At 41.4% G+C, this 13,817-nt stretch overlaps 1 protein-coding gene across 2 annotated transcripts in view; it reads right to left on the reverse strand.

The window, feature by feature from the left end:
* The window catches only part of AHRR (aryl hydrocarbon receptor repressor), a 95,662-nt gene extending 82,478 nt beyond the window's left edge, over nucleotides 1–13,184 (reverse strand). Inside the window, exon 1 of one of the 2 annotated variants that reach the window (XM_085310692.1) lies at nucleotides 13,156–13,184. The gene's annotated coding sequence lies outside the window, so the exon portion shown is untranslated. Of the gene's footprint in view, nucleotides 1–12,375; nucleotides 12,428–13,155 lie in introns of those variants that run through there. The other variant, XM_085310693.1, reaches the window with a different exon arrangement.
* Nucleotides 13,185–13,817: the final 633 nt, after the last annotated feature.

Raw genomic sequence — 13,817 nt, forward strand, 5'->3', positions numbered from 1 at the left:
GATCAAACTAAAACTAATAATATCTAATTTTCAGAATTTAAAGCTAATTAAAATCAAATTACAAATAAATGAGGATAACTATTAAGAATTTACACAGGACCACAGAGGACTCTCCATCACTGCATCACTAATCTTTTAAATCAAGATTTTTTTTTCATGAGAAAACAATTAGACCTGCATAGTGAACAATTTTTTTAAGGATGGCTGATGGTCCATGTTATACAAATTATATAAATTGATCATAGTGTCGCTTTCTACCCTTTAAATGCATTAAAGTCATTTTGCTTTTCTGTCTAAATCTTCCCAAAAAATGGAAAAGGAAGAAGGATAATTCACTAGCCTAAAGAGTTGTTAGAAATGTTAATTGCTTAATCAAAAGCTATACAGTGCTTGAGTTACAAAAGGCATTCTGCAATTCTGCTTTTTCTTCAATGATCTGGATGAAGGGACAGAGTGCATCCTCAGCAAGTTTGCTGATGATACCAAGCTGGGAGGAGTGGCTGACACATCTGAGGGCTGTGCTGCCATTCACAGAGACCTGGACAGGCTGGAGAGCTGGGTGGAGAGGAACCTCATGAGGTTCAACAAGGGCAAGTGCAGGCTCCTGCATTTAGGGAGAAATAGCCGTAGGCACCAGTACAAGCTGGGGGCTGACCTGCTGGAAAGCAGCTCTGCAGAGAAAGACCTGGGAATGCTGGTGGATGACAAGTTGACCATGAGCCAGCAATGTGCCCTTGTGGCAGAGAAGGCCAATGGTATCCTTGGGTGCATTAGGAAGAGTGTTGCCAGCAGGTCGAGGGAGGTGATCCTGCCCCTCCACTCAGCCCTGGTGAGGACTCATCTCGAGTACTGTGTCCAGTTCTGGGCTGCCCAGTACAAGAGAGACATGGAGCTACTGGAGAGAGTCCAGTGTAGGGCTACAAAGATGATCAGAGGGCTGGAGCATCTGCCCTATGAGGAAAGGCTGTGAGAGCTGGGCCTCTTTAGCCTGGGGAAGAGAAGACTGAGGGGGGGATCTTATCAATGTGTACAAGTACCTGAAGGGAGGGTGTCAAGGGGACGAGGACAAACTCTTTTCAGTTGTCCCCTGTGACAGGACAAGAGGCAATGGGCAGAAATTGAAGCACAAGAAGTTCCGCCTGAACGTGAGGGGGAATTTCTTCACTGTGAGAGTGACAGAGACAAAGGAGAGTGACACTGGAAGAGGTTGCCCAGAGAGGCTGTGGATTTTCCTTCTCTGGAGATATTCAGAACCTGCCTGGATGCAACCCTGTCTAACATGCTCTAGGTGACCCTACTTGAGCAGGGGGTTGGACTAGATGATCTCCAGAGGTCCCTTCCAACCTTACTGATTCTATGATTCTATGATTCTAAGTACTAGGCAACATATATGTGACGCTTACAGCACAGCTAAGATCATCTGACATAGCACAAATAAAGTCTCTTTTTAACTTCCTTTAAGGAAAATCTGTACAAATTTGGCTATATTTTAAACTTCGGGGGGAGAGGAGGGAGGGCAGAATTTTGTGTGTGCTTAGTGCAATACTTGCCCTCTTGGTGTTTTCCCCTTTCCTGGGCTGTTCTCAGGGCTCCAGCCACTGCAGCCTGTAAACAACCGAATGCAAGTAACCAATCTGAAATGCACAAGAACGGCACATTTGCCATAAGAAGAACTGCAAGACAGACTGAGATGACACAGGGAGGTTACCGGACCAAACTGAAGTGGAGGCAGGCCAAAGAGCTCAAAAGGAGATGCACACTTGTAGGGGTGAGAGGCAAGAAGATCTGTAACCAGTGAAAACACACTGCCTACAGAGGCTGGAAGGAAGCCAGGGTTACAGAGTTGCAGTATCTGTCTGTCATCAGGGAGTAGCTCTAAGACCTGCAGATAAATGATGTACCTAGTAACACTCCAGAAGGTGACTATCACGGCGCACTGCTTTTAATTTAGTATTAAGACTCTACAATAACCTTTCAAAAATTGAGATTTTTGCCAGAAATAAGATTGCCTGCATCTCYTTAATCCAGTCTCTTGCACAGGTCTCCTGCAGACAACTTTGCAGTCTCTGCCTCYATTACAGGAGGGAATCTGAGCAAACAGAGCAGAACCCCTGGTCTCACAGTACAGAGGACAGGTAGAGCTTAGAGAAGGAATCAAGGTTATGCTGAGGCTGTAGAATCCGTGTGATGCTGGGCAACTAAGTGACTAAAGCCAATTATGTCAAAGACATCAACCTTCATTTTCTGGGAACCTTGATCTGATTTCTAGAAGCGATGAGCATTCACTGCTCTAGCTGAAGGCACCGAGAACGGTGTTCTGAACAAACAGATACACGGAAGACTATGTTTTCTGAAAAATAGGTTCTAAATGTCTGGAATTGTGTAGATCAGTATACATCTTTCAGATTTAGCTCTGTGGGTCAGCTCTTCATCTGTAAAATATGAATACTTAATAGTACCATATGTCTTAGCAGTGTTATGAAGATTAATTCAATACTGAGTTTGRTGTATTTATTATAGTTACAATTATCACAGAAAAGTCCATGACAAAATTAATAGCACTGTGTTCAGAACAGGATTTGAACAATGCATACTATGGAAATAGGATCACATAATGAATGAGGATGATAGAGAAAAAATACTGATTTTTTACCTCATTGTGTATCTAGGTGCTCTGTAGAAAAAACAGGTTGAAATTATGAGATAGTACGAGATCAGGTTTACTGTGTGTCCACACAGGTAAGGAATTCACATTTCATCTTCAGTTCTATCATCTAATATGTAAGTGCTTGACTTTGAAGTGTAACACTTCTTTTTAAAAGGTGAATACGCAGTTACAAGTATATTCTAAGGTCACTCCTTTGACTCYAAAGGTATATTGAGCAGAACAGTGATTTCAACCCTTGTTCCTCCCTTATGAACAAGTCAATTTAAGGACTAAATGATCTCATTGATCCTCTTTTCTCTATTTGTCTTTTAGGAAAGTGTGAAAGAAAGTCCAAGGAGCCCTTTTTGACCTATGAGAATGTAAACAACTAACTTTTTTTAAAAAGCTTTGGACCAAAGCATCTTTTTTTAGGTTATGTTTCAAAAATTAAGTTGTTTTTAGAACAAACTTCTAAAATGTCCACTGTGTTACTTCAGGAAGGATATGGACCCTATCACATTTAAAAACACAGAAAGATTCAGATTGGACTTATGTCTAGTATGATCCATTAGTTAGTGGAGTGACAAGTTTTTATGCCGGGCTTGATTTTAGTCCTCCATTTGTCCTTGCCACAAAGTGTCAGAGGAGAATACAGGTTTGCCACAACCACTGAAAAATCACTCCATCTCATAGGAGATCTCTGTCCCTCAGTCATACTTGGTAGTACCTGACTGAACAGGTCAAAAAAAGGCAACTTTGGGGAGAATGGAAAGCAGATAGACAATGTGAAAGTGTAAATATCATTTCAACAGGAAATTAAACTAAAAGCAGTAAGACAGGCCTATGAAATATTTCTGATATGAATGTGTAGCGTAGCCTTAATTCAGATGTCTTTAAATTACAGCTAGTTCAAGTTCTGGGAATAGCTTTACACTAGCAACACAAAGTTCAGTACAAGCTAACAGCTTAAGTATCTTTATCAGGTGCATATAGATAGATACATACCTACATACATACATACATATATCTTTTCAGATATGTTCTGGCCCAGGTTTAGCTCTGTGCTGTCATGGCTAGAGCTACTTAGTTCATTCAGTTTGTCTGATTCATTAGTTTTCCTACACTGCTCTGCAGTTGTAACTGCAAGATAAATGAAGGCTCTTAGATAAAAGAGAGTAGTTTCACTGTGAATGTATTGTATCGTGTTTTTTTTCACAACATACACTCGTGACTCTACATTGGCTGGTTTTTATGCTTTTCCTTCCTCATGCCCAACTGCCGTGTTCCAACATGAAATGGTACATGCTCCAAGACCAACATGCCACTCTGTGTAATGGGGTGAACTAGACATGTCACTTTGAGCTGCAGAACTGGTTACAGGTTGCAAATCCAAGTACAAGGAAGTATATGCAGCCATAAACTGCTGAACTATGCTGTCCTCCAAACCCTCTCATAAGTTCACCAACATTCCTCRGTGTTACCTTCCTAAGCACCTATGTTTTAATACTCTGGTTGTCATTTCACCAGACTTTGTTAATCTGGGTTTTAGGATTTTTTGAAATAATAGAAGAATGATCTTTGATAAGCCTCTTTATCACTGTGTAGCCACCAGACCAAACTAGAAGCGTGATACAATTCTAGAGTAAATGCTAACAACATGATGAGAAATCTTGAGTTGTACAAAGGTGTAAGGTTACAGATAGATCAGATGATTAAGCAGGCTAGGCATCAAGAAAGACACACTAGGAACATTTTTGAGGAGTTTTCTACCACAAAGTCAAACCCGCACTAATTAAGTTGAATTTTTACCAGGAAATGATTGCTTATCAAAATCTCAGAGATATTCCAAAGTAGCCAATAACCTGGTGATCACCTTCTGGAGTGGACCAAGGTCCAAATTCAAGTCCTTTAGAGAAATCTACACATACACTATGGCTATTCTCTTGTTTCTTTGACTCCTAGTCTCTTCTTTTTCACAAAAGCTTCTTGAAAAGTTTCAGTTTCACTCCAGTGCAGATTTGCAGTCAAAATATATGACAGCTCAGAAGCTAGATGCAAATACGGTTGCAAATATCACTGTAGGCAGGGAGATACTGCAGAAAGGGAAAGAAGTGGCCATCTCTGACTCAGAAAATAGCATAGCCTGAGTTCGCAGGAGATTCCTTGACACGAGCAGAACACAGCACAGTGGAAGTTCAGAGAAAAAGCAAAACAGGACTGGATCTAAGGCTAATTAGATGGAGATTGTCATCTTTATTATTATAAAAATTATTATGAAATGTGTGTGTGTGTAGAAGGAGGAGAGCAGAAAAGATAACTCATAAAGCTAAATATAATGACAACTTGTTGGGAAGATGCAATCCTATTGCTCTCCTGGCTCTGCTATTCTCTATTCAGTTATGCAGTCCAACAAAAGGAGAAGCAGAAGAGAAAATGTCAAATACTGTGTAACAGTGGTTAATACAGCTTAGAAATGTGAAGATGTGTTAGAGAAACAAAAACTTTCAGGAAAAAGAAAAGGTGTTTTCCCCAAAACCTGATATGGAAAAATGGGAATGCAAATAAAAATTGAAATGAAACATGAAGTATTTTCTCTTAGAATTAAGTGAGTCATCTTTAGGTCGATGCTTAAACTGATATTGTTATTGTTATTATTGCTGCACTTTAGTCCTCTAAAATATTTTTGTTAATAGTATAAGAAATACTGCAGCATTTGAAAGAAGCAGGTCAAAGTTTAGAAATATACACTGAAAGTCTAGCTGGCACAAGTTGCCAATTTTGCTCCATTCTTCCAAGTCTTCAGTTTAATGAAGCATATGAAAATCAGAATGAAAACTCAGAAGTTCCTGTCCTCTCAGGACAGATTGTGAATAGAAAAGTCAAAAATAAAACCTAATGTGGGCTACTATTTCTGAGATTATAAAAGTAGCTAAGCAAGTTAAACTTGTTGAAAGGCTTGCTAGTTTTTTTTTTTACTATGATGACATGCTGTATCTGATGATAATGTACTCCTAAAGATTCTGACATTTACTGTAAGATTTGGATACATACTTAAATTTACTGCAGGCCCTGAACTACAGATGTATAAGATTTTCTCTATAGAAACATGAGTTTCTCCTGTGTCAGCACTATAGCACACCTATTCCCATGCTCTTTTTGAGATCTAAGGACATACCTACACTTTTTTCTTTTTTTTGATAGTCAACAATTTTGGCACTTTCTATTGTAAATACTTTTCCTGTTTTAGAGATATGTCTCCAAGGAGAAATATATATTTTGAAGTTGCTTGCAGCACAAGTCCATCTTCTAATACTATTTATGTGTTGCCACTCTGAAGTAATCAATATATAGAAATGTATTCTCATTAATAAACCCATCAGTAGCATTTTCTGTGCTCACTACAACTTTCATAATATACTTTTAGATTTTTTGTAAATCAAAAATATTTAATTTTGATAAACAAGTAATGACTGCAAGTATTTCAGTTTTTATTATTAGGATGTGGAGGAAAAAAATGACCTTCCATCTTCAAAACTCCCAGAAATTTTTCTATCTATCTTTAACATAAAAAGGCCAGAGATTTGTGAACATATTCTACCACAATATAATCTGCAATAAAATATTTCCTACAATCCTAAACCATCTAACACTAATAAAGCAGCTAGTTTAAAGTTTACTGATTCTCATTCACTCCTGAAGAATAATAAAACAGGAATATTTCACTGAGTGAAAATTGTAGGGCATCTCCCAGATCTAGCTCTTCTATCAGCTTTTATAGCACACATTCCCTCCCCTACCACTAAACACTGATCTACCTCAAGAGAGGAGGATGTTGGTAATCATTAAGTTATTACAAATAGGGCTGAAAGAACCTCCAGAGATCATGTAGTATATTTGTCCCTGTTTTACACAGAATCAGCTGTACTGAAACCATCCAGAAGTTTCAGATCTGAGAAAGGGCTTGTAAGCATGAAAGCCTTGTCTGGTTTTTCTAGCTAAATCAATTGATATAATAACAAGACACTACATCTTTCTACAGTCTTTTCCAATCTTACATGCTTAGCCTGTTATAGCCATAACAAGCTAAGCTGCTAAACTGCTCCTGAGAGCTATTTACAGTTTAGAAGCATAGCTTCCATGAGTACCCCAGAGATTTTATTTCAGCATTTAGCTATTACTGAAGTCATGAAGTTTTCCCTAACCATCTTATCCTAAATTTCCCTTACTGCAAGTTAAGGCCATGATTTCTTGCCCTATCTGACATGAACAGAAACAACAACTTATTTGCTTCCACTTTGCAACTAACCCTGTGTTTTGAAGATCGTTAACTTTTTCTCTTTATACTCTCCATCTCTAGACTACACAATTCCTTTAGTCTTTTCTTCTATGTTTTCTAGATATCTGATCATTCCAGTTGCTCTCCTCTGGACTCTCTTAATTTGGTCTGTATCTTTCTTTATGTACCATGCCCCAAAGGAAAACACTACTCCAGCTAAGGTCCTACCTGGGCTAAGTAGGGTGAAAAGATTATTCATACATTTTACAGGGAACACTCCTATTTTTACACCCCACTGTTATGTTTGCTGTTTTCACAACAGCATGGTACTACTGATTCATGTTTATTTTGTGATCCAACAAATTTCCATATCCTTTTCTCCCTCATAGATACGTTGCCTAGCCAGTCATTTCGCACGCTGATTTGAGTAAATGATTATTCCTGATTAAAGATAAAYCTTTGCACAAAACTTTACAGACCTGTATCCTGGTTGGTCTTCTTCAGACTGTTACTCTGTCAAAATCACTCTGAATTTGACTTCTCTCTTCCAAGGTGCCTGAAACCCATTTCAGCCTGGTGACATCTGCAAGCTGAATGCTCACATGCTCTAGACCATCATTTGAGTCATTTATGAAGTATGGAACAGCTCTGAACTTCGGAGAAACCCATACAGAACCCTGATCTGAACAGAATTCTGCTCACTACATCCCTCCAGTTTGACAGCAAATCACTAGTATCTATACTCTGAGCACAGAACAATCTGAACAAATTTTATTTTTGTAGGAACGACCTGAAAGAGAGGAAGAAACACAGTGCTTGGGTAAGGAGTCTGCATTTGAGTACAAACAGATGGAGACTAAAGCTGACATAGGTGCATAAAGAGTTCTCAGACATCAGAAAAACACATACTGGAGAATTTCTGCAAAAGACAATGAGGCCACAAATAGCCTGCTTTTCAAACAATGCTGCCATGGCTGTGAGGTGATAGCATAATATTTGGAGTTTCAGAAAAGGAAAAAAATTGAGAATCATATACTCAGAATCATGACTCGTAGGGATCAGTTTACTACAAAAAATAGCAAACAGCTTCTGGGAAATCTAGACAAGAGCCATAGACTGCCATATATTTAACGTCGCTCTATCTCCCATCTAGTGCTACAGAAAAAAGAACAAATTCACTAACAGTGGATTTTTACAGTCCTAGTGAGTAACAAAATTTGATTTTAGGTAGCTCATGTTTTCAGCATGTAAAATCTACTGAAATCAGCATCAATTTAGCATCAATTCCACTACATGTTAAGAGTAAAGAATACATGTTTATTTAATGCATGCATAAATACAGCTGCTGAATACAGAGCAATAGCTCCACTGTATGGGCAGAATAACACGATGGGCACCACTGCAGTCACCATATAGTTCAAACTGCAAATTGCAAATAACATGCTTTGCCGCCTCAGCTGTAGTAGATTGCATCATACAAGTTACTTATCTGTAAATACAACTTTATTCAAAATTGTAGGCAGTCAGGTCCAACCTAAAGTAATCTCGTCATCTGACAAGCATCTGGGTGCATACTGAGTGTTTCACTCAATTACATGTTAAAGGTGTTCCTTTGAAATCCACTGCTAAGCACTGACATCTTGCAGAATCTTACACCATCATTTTGCACTTGACCTGTTACTGCATACGTGCAAGGTTTCAGTTGTGAAACCCTGCAGGTATGTGCAGGTATGTGCATAACCTTCAGTTACGAACCTGTAAGGTTTCATAAACCAATGTAAAAGATGCATGCTGCTRGGTTTCTTGCTGTTGTAGTTGCACAGTTATGTATAATAGAATGGCACTTAGGTGGAAAGGCCTTAGGTTGTCTGCACTGAAATGGAATGGTTATACCATACACTGGCACTAGGGACCAGAGTGGGGAATGAGGAGTCAGAGAGGGGCAGTTATATGCATTTCCATAACAATGGATCATATCTTTTCTTACTGATACTGATCCATTCTTCCCTTACTTACGCTGGCAGTCTATCTCACCAATGCAATTTTAAAAGCCCATCCACTCAGGTTCTACAATTACTCAATACTTCTTATTTTGACAAGTTTACAGCACTATACAGCATCAACTGCTATAGAAACTTCAATGATCATGCTATGAACATAAGTTTAACTAAATCTAAAGTGACTGTCAACAGCTCTGTGGGAGTTCTGGGCCAACAGAGCAATACAAACATGCTCCTAAAGCATTTCTGTCCTCTGGATGTTCAGCTTGCCACTCACTCAGTCAACCAGACTGCAGAACACTTTGAAATATTCAAACTTTATGCAGAAATTTGGAGCCAACCTTAGTTTTTGTTGTATTTCTAGAACAATATGGGACAACCAATGTGTACTCACGTGTCTACCTAGATGCAGAAGTCTGCCTAAGAGTTATCTGCCATTAAAAAAAACAGTAGCTTGGTACACATAAGGCTGCATAATTGCTCTTGTGTCCATCTTCTCTGCCTTGACCTCAAAATATTTTTAGAAAGCCTTGTATGCATTTCCTTGCAGTGATTTGCAGAGAGGCCCAGCAAAGAAACTGTTTCCACAAAATGGAGCAGTTCTTGCTTCTGCTAGCCAAGTACAACTGGATTCATACCTTCAGCAGGTATCTTTGACATATAACCACCATACCAGTTGGTAACTGTCAGGAAATGACTTTCTAGGACCAAGACATTTTTTGCTTTTTATATCCTTCTGAAAAGTTGCCCTAATCTGAGTATCAGCTAGTGTCACAGTGCTAGTTCTCCTTTTACTGCTTGTCATGGGCATGTGGTGATAATGAAGACCACCAGTGAGTTGTCACAAATATAGCAGTTGCATAGTAACTGGGTAAGAATATTCATGTTTACACATCCAGTTATGTACCTCGTGGTCAGTACACAAAGTAGACAGTGTATTAGCTATGTCTTTAATAGAAAAGTAACCTGGAGCTTACTGCTGTTCAGGTAACATTATTCAAGTGCAAGCAGCCACACTTGAGCAAAATAGCACTTGTGCTGTTTAGGGAGATTATGTTAGCAACTGATGAATCGTGGTAATCTGGGCTATAGTTTATTCCTCATGAATAGGCTGACTCAAATTGAAAACATCACCACACTTCAGCAATGAGTTTTTATGTGTGGACACAGAGTCAAATTAGAAGTGACGTCTGAGTTAGAACTCTAGTTACTCCRTAGTGAAGACAAGCCCATGTTATCCATCCTGTTGCAGGGATTCAGCTTTTCTGGTTATTCAAACATTACTGTAACAAACCTTGGCTGACACTTCCTACCCAAACTTGGCTATTCCTTAAATTTTCCTCTAGAATCTCCTTTGTCCTAGCTGTTTCTGGACACAAAGAGACACTCCCACATCCTTTACATTCCATTTGGAGCTAACTGAATTCACATGTCAGCATGAGTCAGCAGTAATTACCAGGAATATTAGCAAAAGGTTTGGCACTCAAGTTTAGTTATTCAAAAGCAGAGCCCCCATGTGCAGTAGGGTCTTAAGTTAAACCTAACCCCTTAAAAAAACAGAAGAAAGGTCCTAAATTCTTATTCTAGTTCTTCTACATGTAGGTATTTCCTGATACCAACACTGTCTTTATTGTATTTTAAGATGTACCTATAGAAAGGCAAATCTAAAGGCAAAATCATATCTAAGCACTAAATTCTCCACAACAGTATTTAAATTTGTTTATATACTGAAAGTGATAAACCAATAGTAGAACGGTTGGCTGTTTTTTGTAAGCATCAACACTGCAAAAATGGCCTAAAGTGTATTTCCTCATTACTATTCCTAGGCAGAAATTTGAATCAATGCGAAGCTGAGCTAATAACATACCTCCCTCTTCCATGGTTCATTTTTAATATAAGTACTGAAACCACATCATCCAGATTTTCCACATGCAAGTGTTTGCTTCTTTCCACTCTTAGCTGAAACAGTTCAGTACACCTCCAACATCTGCACCATAGAACCTCATATTTCCAGTGTGTGCATAGGCTGAAAATTGTAGGTGTTTACACACTACCCCAATGCTGGCTCTAAAAACTCCATCCTCTCTTTGAGACCATCGAATGCACTTTTATGGCCAACTAACGAAAACACTGCATTGCCACAGACATATAATCAGATGCAGTAGACACAATAGTGAAAAGTGAGAGCTGTCTCAGCCTGTATTCAGTCAGTGGTGCCTGAACTGACTGAGTGGTATCAAGACTTCAACTGATAATTCTGTTTTTTTTTGCATCTATGTTCTCAGCTACTTTATTTTTAAATAAAATAAATTCTTGCTCTTGGTTGCTATTTAACAGAGTCCCTTGCAAGTGATTTTGACCTTGCCAGTCATTAAGTATATTGCTTAAGTGCAACAATTTAATCTTAGCCCTGGATAGTAACACTACAGTTCATACAGAACTGTTTTGTTTATCTAGTGCAAATGTATGTGCATCAACATTCTTCTTAACAGACTACTTCTGAGCTCAAATAGATCAGTTTTATTTAAATCCAATCTTGGTTGGCTTTTTAAACCCCCAACTACCAAAAAATGTTCAAGCGTATTGCTGGGTGGGGTTTCTTTCTTTCTTTTTTTTTTTTTTTGGTCTTAATAGTCTATCTCCTAGAAACTCATTTAATGACACATAAACATAGTTTGTGCCCATCTTCAGGGGAAAAAAAAAGTTTTTATGTGATATAACTTGGTCTTATACTGTCTGTGTTTAATACAGACAGAAAACTACAGATTCACCTAAAGGTGTACAGAATTCATGCCTACAAAACAAAAGTAACACAAAGTCAGAAAATGCATTGGAGACCATGTATATGCTTCACTTTTCCCTGATTTTTCCTCGTTCATGTTGAACTGAAACACAGAAAGAATCTTTAGCTGCCAAGTTATTAACCGCTGAAAATACACATTCACAGGGAAAGCATGGAGTGACCCATAGCTATGCCGACCCTATTACAATATGAGTTTTTGGGGGGCTTGAAAAAGATTACGTGAAACTATTTCACTTGCTTTTCCTCTGAAGTTCTCTCAAGTTATCAGCGTAAGAGATGGGTGAGGCCAAATTTAGCAAAGGTGTCGTTGCAAAAACCCTGCGCCACTCTGCTCTTAGCTTTTGAGACTCTGAGACACAGCTCCGCATACCACCCACCGCAGGGGGCAGGTGGGAATTCTAGACTTCGTGAGGCATTCGCGTGGGAGCAGTCGAGAGTTATAGGCACTTGGCTCTAGTAAATGAGGCACGTCCTGCAGAGCTGGCACCTACAGCTGTGTGACAACCTCCACCCCCGCGATAGCCATAGAGAGCATGGACGTCCTGGGGCGGCGAGCTGGCCAGAGACGGTGGTGACATGGCAGCACCCCGCAAATCCCAGGCAGAAGCCTCGCCTGTCTAACGCGAACACGCCAGATGCAACAACTTACCCCACGGTCGCTGCCACAACCCGGGGCGCAAAGTTTCGCTCCGCGAGGGAGAGCCGCGGCCGCGGCGCAGAGCGGGTGACCGAGGAACGGCAGCGGCGCCGGGGCGAGGTGCCGCGGCGCGGCAGGAGCGCGCGGCGGGCGGGGGGTAGGGAGGATGCTTGGCCGCCGCTTCCCCTGTGATTCAGGTGGCGGACTGAAGGGTGAGTGACAAGGCGAGCCTGCTGGCGCCGCGCTCGCACGCGATCTCCAGCGCGCCGCGCCGCTGCCCGCCGGCGGCAGAGGGCGCTGCGGCGTCGCGCTGCCGCGGGCGACGACAGGCGGGAAGCGGGCCGCTGGCCGCCGCTGGCCGCCGCGGCGGCCACGGGGAGCGGGTGGCTGCGGGCTGGGCTGCCGCCCCCAGCCGCCGGCCCCGCGCCCAGCCCCGGCTGCCCTGCGGAGAGGCAGCAGAGGGTGGGGCGGGCGGCCTGTGAGAGGCAAAGCCGGCGTGCCCCCGGGCTGCCTGCCTCTGCCTCTGCCACGGTTGCACYGCGCCCTCCCCGCCGGTCGGGTGGCCTCTTACCTGCGCCATTAGGCAACGCCCCATAGCGTGCATCGCATGGCATGCCCTCTGCTTTGCCTTGGGAGGCTGAAATGGCAGCCGCCCTCGGCCCCCAGGCTGGGGGGGGGCATAGCCGACCCTCAGCAGGGAACCCCTGCTTGTGAGCTGCCATGCCAGTTGCTTGGCTGCTCTGCTCCAAAAGTTAAAAATACTGTGCATCTCCTTCATCACCTCCAGGATACCTGGTAAATCTGTGGTTCTTCCCAAGGGGTCTTCGCATCCAGCATGGTGTCTCAGGCCTTCCCTCTCACCAAGGGCAGTTCAGCTTCAGCTGTCCCTGCCCCTGATTTCTGCCTAGTCGGATTTTCTTGATGTTTGCCTTTGCATGGTAGAAGGACATCTCCCTTTATATCATCAATACATTTAATTCAAGATTGCATTTACCAGCTTCCTCAGGAAGCTGAGTGATATTTGACCTAACAGTGATTTTTCCCCCGAACCTTTTGCTGATGGTTTTCTGGTTTGTACAGGAAATGCCACAGTCAAGGAGCAAGGCCTGCTGTGTCTAGTATTAAATGTCTAGTATTAGGCAAGTCTTTAAAGAAGCTATTGCACTGAAGGCTTGCCATTTAAGGACAGGACAAGGAAAAACAGCAGGCTGATATGGAAAGCCCAAGGTAACAATATGTAAAAGATATGAAAAGTAACCCTCTCTCTGGAGAGATGCCAGTCCATGGTTATGAGATCCAAATGTTGAACTCCCAGTAGACTTCTGAGACACCCTGTCATGGGGGGGGGGGTGACTGTCCACCACTCCTTCGCCCAGGCTGGTGAGATGCCATCTCAGATGCACATGCTGTGGTGGGTACGAAGCAGATTACTTAACCCCAGGCACAGCATTACA

This window comes from Rhea americana, unplaced genomic scaffold (genome assembly GCF_003343005.1).
Source record: "Rhea americana isolate MKP2758 unplaced genomic scaffold, rheAme1 scaffold_323, whole genome shotgun sequence".
NCBI lineage: Eukaryota > Metazoa > Chordata > Aves > Rheiformes > Rheidae > Rhea > Rhea americana.